The following is a 6,000-nucleotide window of genomic DNA, read 5'->3' as shown; positions in this document are numbered from 1 at the left end:
TTAGTCCCCTATACTCTCCTTGTGGTTTTGGGTCACCCCGAACTGCTTGGGTATTCTGTAAAAATTTGACCTTGCCTCAACACGGACTATAGAGAATCTGTAACAAAAAAAGAGCCCCTCGGGGTACTTACCTCAGGAGGGGGAAGCCACAGGATCTTAAAGAGACCTCCTCAGTAGAGGGGATCTAGTGCTGGGACCCTCGAGGATCTACTTGTCAGCATGAGCTCATGTGAAGAAACAGCTCTTTTCGGTCCGCTCTACTGCACAGGCGCAAGCCGTATGTGCCTGCGCAGTAGAGCGGACCCAATCGTGCTCGGCTATTTTTGTCGGAGCCCGAGTGAAGAGCTGCTACTGTGCTTGTGCGCAGTGGCAATTGTAAATATCATTGTTGCTCTGTGTCCAGGGAAGCCAGCCTTGGATCCAGTTGGGTGAGCAAGACGGGGAAGCCAGTTTAGGATCCAAAGTAAGTGTTCCCCTTCCTCCCCCCCCCCCCCCCAGCACTTTTTTTTTTTTTATTAAAGGTTTATGTTAAAGGAAACCAGGGCTGAGATAAATTTAAAGTTTTATACATACCTGGAGCTTCCTCCAGCCCGATGCGCACGGATTGCTCCCACGCCGCTGTCCTCAGTCTTCTCCCTCTACGGTACCGGGTCCCGTAACTTCGGCCAGTCGCAGCCAGTCTGACGCAAGAGAAGTGCGCTCTCTACGTATGTCTCCAGCGGCTGAGGGCGCACTTCTTTTGTGCAGACTGACCGCGACTGGAGGAAGTTACGGACTGGAGCTGGAGAAGGCTGAGGGCAGCGGCGTGGGAGCGATCCCTGCACATGGGGCTGGAGGAAGCGCCAGATATGTATAAAACTTTTAATTTATCTCAGCTCTGGTACACTTTAAAGTTTGTCATCTTTAGTTTTTGCACTTCTGTCCACATTTCGTTTTGAGTAGTTACATCATCATTTAACTATGAGAGCCACTTGCATCAGATGACTTATGTGTGTCAGTGGGGTGGTCATGGTAGGATGAGTAAAGAATGTGTATATTTATATAAGCCATGGTTTCTGTAGTAGTTAGTGTAGTTTCTCCAGCTGTATAGCAGGGTTTCAGGTTGCTGAGTAAGGCTGGGTTAGTAGATGTAAAATATCTCCATAGCTGTAGCAGCTGAAACTTTCTCCTGTCTAGCTTTGCTGCGTGGGAAAGTAATTTAATGCTGAATTCTCTCCTTCCTGCCCCGGGCTAGCAGTGTGGGTGACAGCCAACACGTGGGCTGCCTGACGGGGGAGTGGCGGTGGGCGGCGATTGTTGACATCATGCCCCGCCCTCTCCTATTCAGGCAGCAGGATCCGGCTTATTTGCATGGGGCACGCGTGGAAAGGGAGAATTCCGCGACCTTTGCTTTACCCGTGACGTCACCGGAACGTGGGCGGCAGAGAGAGGATATGGGCTGGTTTGTAGGGCCGATAAGGACTAGTGACTGACACAGAAGCCTGAGACCGCCCAGAACTGGCGGAGTCCCGGCGAACCGCTGCACGTGGCGTGGGCATGACAGGCGCCAGGCGGTAAACATGGCGACTTCCAGACAGTGCTTGTTTATTGGAATATAGCTTATTGGCCGCAAAACTTCTGAAGTACTGCATTTGTGACACGTGTATATGTCTACACGTAATAAATACGAATCCTTCTAGTGTTAAGAGAAGCCAGAATGATTTAGCGACACACCACAACTTACTACTAACAGTGCTGCTGGCAGCGCAGATTGTAATAACTTTCCTAAAGTGAAACTCCATTTTTTTTGGTTTTTTTTAAGTAGCCCTGAACTCTTGCACAGGACAGACGGACAACATCGTGAAATGCACCCTGTATGTAGTTAGAGTTTAGACTCTATAATTCCCCCTTTTCTGTGACTAATCACAAGTTGTAATTTGATCTCATAGCTGAGCCAACTGCCATGACAGAGCAGCTAATTGGTAAACACAAAATGTTTGCTTCCATGAAAGCAGGAAGTAGGCACACTGTAGATTTATTGCAGGGTTTGTATGAGCTGTAACAAAGAAATGTTTTTCTTTAAAGGTTTTTATGTTGTTGCTTATCTTTTAGACCAGAGAGGAAGTTCTGAGTTCAGGTCCCCTTTAGGCAAGGGAACTCGCTTTAGGTTTGATCCCATTGATACTTTCTGGTTTTTGCACCGCCCCCTCATTCACCGCTGTCCTCCTTTGAAGTTCTAGCGAAAAATCATTCGAGCGATACGAAATTCTGATCGGATTGGTTGTAAATAATCTCAGTTGATGGGCACAATTGATTACAAACGATTATAAAAATAGTCGTCCGATTGGATTTTTGTCAAACCAAAATTTGAATTTTCTTGTTAGTTGTGATTGATAGGAAGCAAAGATTGGTTCGTTGATGGTGTAGTGAACGATTTTTCGTCCGATCAGAATTTCTGATCACTCGAACGATTTTTCCATAGAAATTGGACTGTTAGTGGCCACCTTTAGGGATTCCTCGGCAGTGTTCAGAAGCACTCGCATCTTTACTGTGCATACGTGAGTCTGAACTCATGCGTGCGGAGTATGGATCCATGCATCTTAGAAGTACTCGGGGATGCTAGTATTTCTGAAGACTGCCCAAAGATGCATTTGGCCAAGCTGGTGCGGAGAACTTCACCGGGGCCAGCTCTGGAATGAGGTGATAGAGAGAGAGCCAGGAAGGCTCACTGGACTCCAGAGTCGTGCTAGTGTTTGAATTCAGAACATGGTTTGGAATTCACCCGAGCACGACACTCCAGCACTGAACCTGCGGACAGGCTCGGGGAGTTCACTTACTTACACTTTCGAGCATGTTTCATGTGACTCCAGCACTTCCTCCTTCCAAAGCTGAAGGAGGAAGTATCAGAGTCACATAAAAAGCATCATTAAGCTCAAGGAAGGAAAACTCCCCCTGACATTGTCCGCAGGTTTGGTGCTGAATAGTGCTTAACGTAAACCTAAGTCTAATTTAATTTAAAAAACAGATACCTTGAGAGGGGGAAGCCTCTGGATCCTAATGAGGCTTCCTGACCCTCTTGATTCCTCCATTTCAGGGCTGGGATCCCCAAAGGTAAACGATACTATCATCATCAGCCGATGCAGGAATGTGCTCTAGAGGCTCTCCGCTTGGGCTCCAGAGGGAATAGCTGAGCCAGTTGGATCCGCTCTACTGAACATTCAGATGGCTCCTGCCTGCGCAGTCGAGCGGACCTGATCAGGCTTGGCTATTTCCTGATTTATACAGTATATGCATCTTGGAATTTGGCCTAACAAAATCAGCAGGACATGCATTTGTTTGGTCCAACTTGCATGTAAGCCAGAATTATTAGCTTACCATTAACCATCTGTACCATTTACCGTCCCTCTAGTCAGGACACCACTAAGCACCCTAAGGCTAGGATCACCGTAAGAAGCTGCGTTCCCTGCAAAAACAGGAACACAACTGAGCAGAAAGGTCACATCACATGTTATCCGCGTTGCATCACATATAGCGATGGAGGATAAGGATGCAGTGAATGAAGAGTCTGCTTCACTGCCACTGTTAATGCACGCTTTAATCTGTAATGCATTGGTGATGGGGTACTGTAGGCCAGTAAATCGTATTGAAACAGATGCACTCTGAATGTCACATAGATTACAATTGAAGTGCAGTTTTGTGTGTTAAAATTCCGTCATTATATCGCACTGTAACACCTCACTGTGAACTTAGTATACACACATTCAATCTTGATTGGCCAGTTTTACCATTTCCAGATAGCATGATCCACAGATTGTGCAGGTAAGCTCTCAGTACTACATGAAAGTGGTAGAATTGGCCAGTGAAGAATGAATGTGCATACCCATCTTTAGACCTTTCTGTGTCCAGGTCTACACGCCCTTCATAAGTTGCCATTTGTTTGGGTTGTGGTGGCAGTTTGGGCATTAGACTAGTTTAGGGAGCCTAGCAGGAAACCTCATAGGGAAATTCCACTAACGTGATTGCGTGGGCAGCACCCTTTCAAACGTTTAGGTTTCAGATAGGTTGTAGTAAACTACGCCCACATTATTTGGCCAATCACAACGCTTCGTGCTGTAGAGGGTGCTGTGATTGGAGATCTGTTCCCTATGAGGATTCCTGCTGAGTCCCCTAAACTAGGCTAACACAACACAACAATTTTTACATGGATCTGCACAGTTTCTTTAGTTTATTACTCAATAGGAGAAATAAACTGGCTTCACAATTTTTATATCACTTCCCACATCAATTCTGTATGGCCCAGCTCCAGGATAGAAAAATAAATACATTTTTTGGATAGTGTAAAATATTTTAACCACTTAAGAGTTTCTACAGTGGACTGCGTCCTCACTGGGGATATTTTAATTCACTTTCTGTCAATGGTACCTCTAGGAAGTCTTTAAAGGAGTATGTGAACAAAGTAAACATTTATGAGGGAGCCATTCCTGGAGTTTCTTCAGTGGCCCCATAGCTTTGCTGGCTTCCTCTCTATGTTAAAGCTGTAATCTCTGTTCAGTCAGAGCAACAGAAGCATTTGTAACACGTATGCCCAGGATGCTCTCGGCTCAGGCTCCTGCACACGGCCATGGGGGAGCACACCTGAAAAGGCTCACAGATTGGACAGAACCTCCATCATTAAGCCGTGAATTAGGGTATAGTTCCAACCTGGAGGGGAGGCTGGTGAAGCCACTAAAAAAAAGCCCCAAATATGACCACCCCATATTGATTCAAATCGTTACCATTGTAGTGGAAAGACTCAGGAAAATCCAGATGCTGTCCCGGACTTCTTACACTCCACCATTCCAGCACTGGATCCCGCTTAACATATTCAACAACAGCTTGTTATATATGCTTCTTATGGCTGTTCTCCCGCAGTTTACAAGCTTATCTATGCTGGTCATGCAATAGTTTTACTCCTTTGTTCCTATGTGCAGTAGCGCTTCCTTCTACTGGGCATGTGTGGACCTAACTTGCACATGCCCAGTACAGATAAGCTTGTAAGTGGATAGGAGTGGAACCACGAGAAGAGGGTACAAGGCAGCAACTGAGGCTTAGGAGGAGATCTAGGAAGTCTCTGGACCCACTACTGAGGTAAGTATCTAGTTAACCCCTTATTTTGCCACAAGTTTGCTTTCAGATGGATGGGCAGGTTCTTCTCCTCCAACCCCATTGACTAACACAAGCACAGATGCTCAAAAAAACACAGCAGTTTCTGCACTCTGCTGGTGTTGTCCTTACCGTTTTGTGCATCACAAATATTCCACAAAACGCAGTAAAGCCTATACTCAGGTCAAAAACCGGATACCGGTACTTCCCTAAGAAGAAGGAAGCCTTTGGATCCTGTAGAGGCTTCCCATGCCATCCTCCAGGTTGCCATTGCCGCTCATGGACCCCCGAAAAAAAAACCAACAAGAGCTTGTTGGATTTGTGATCATGACTGTGCTCCTTTGCATGCACAAGAGATGCCATACTGCGCCTGTGCAAGTATGTCCATGCCTGCGCGGTATGCCGGAGGTGCTCATACACAAATGGCTCTGTGCTACTGCCCATGCCCAGCCATACTTGCACACACACAGTACGGCCATGCTCCTGCATGAAGAGCAGTGCGAATCGCGTTCTTTAGGAGGGTCCCAAGCAGCTGCAGTAGTCAGGAGGAGGTTGTGGGGAGGCTCTGGGGGATCCTGAGGCTTCCCTCTTCTTAGGTGTATGTTTCTTGTCTCGAGATTTGCCTCGGGTTCACTTTAAAATACTCTTCAACATGGTTAGATCATTTGAGTCTTTTCAAGGGGGAGAGGAGGCTTTGGTTTTCTTCGTCTATTTCCATCAACCACTGGAAGATGCCTTGTTGCTGTCTGTATATCACGTACAGCCAGGCATCCTCGCCCTACAGCAGGCAGACATTAGCTTGCACCCAGCTTTTAGGTGGAACTCTAGACAATGGCCTCAATTCACTAAGCAGTTTAGACTAGTGTACTGATGGTTTTT

The sequence above is a fragment of the Hyperolius riggenbachi genome, chromosome 3, assembly GCF_040937935.1.
Source record: "Hyperolius riggenbachi isolate aHypRig1 chromosome 3, aHypRig1.pri, whole genome shotgun sequence".
In the NCBI taxonomy this organism is placed as follows: domain Eukaryota; kingdom Metazoa; phylum Chordata; class Amphibia; order Anura; family Hyperoliidae; genus Hyperolius; species Hyperolius riggenbachi.
This window is presented reverse-complemented; position numbering follows the sequence as displayed.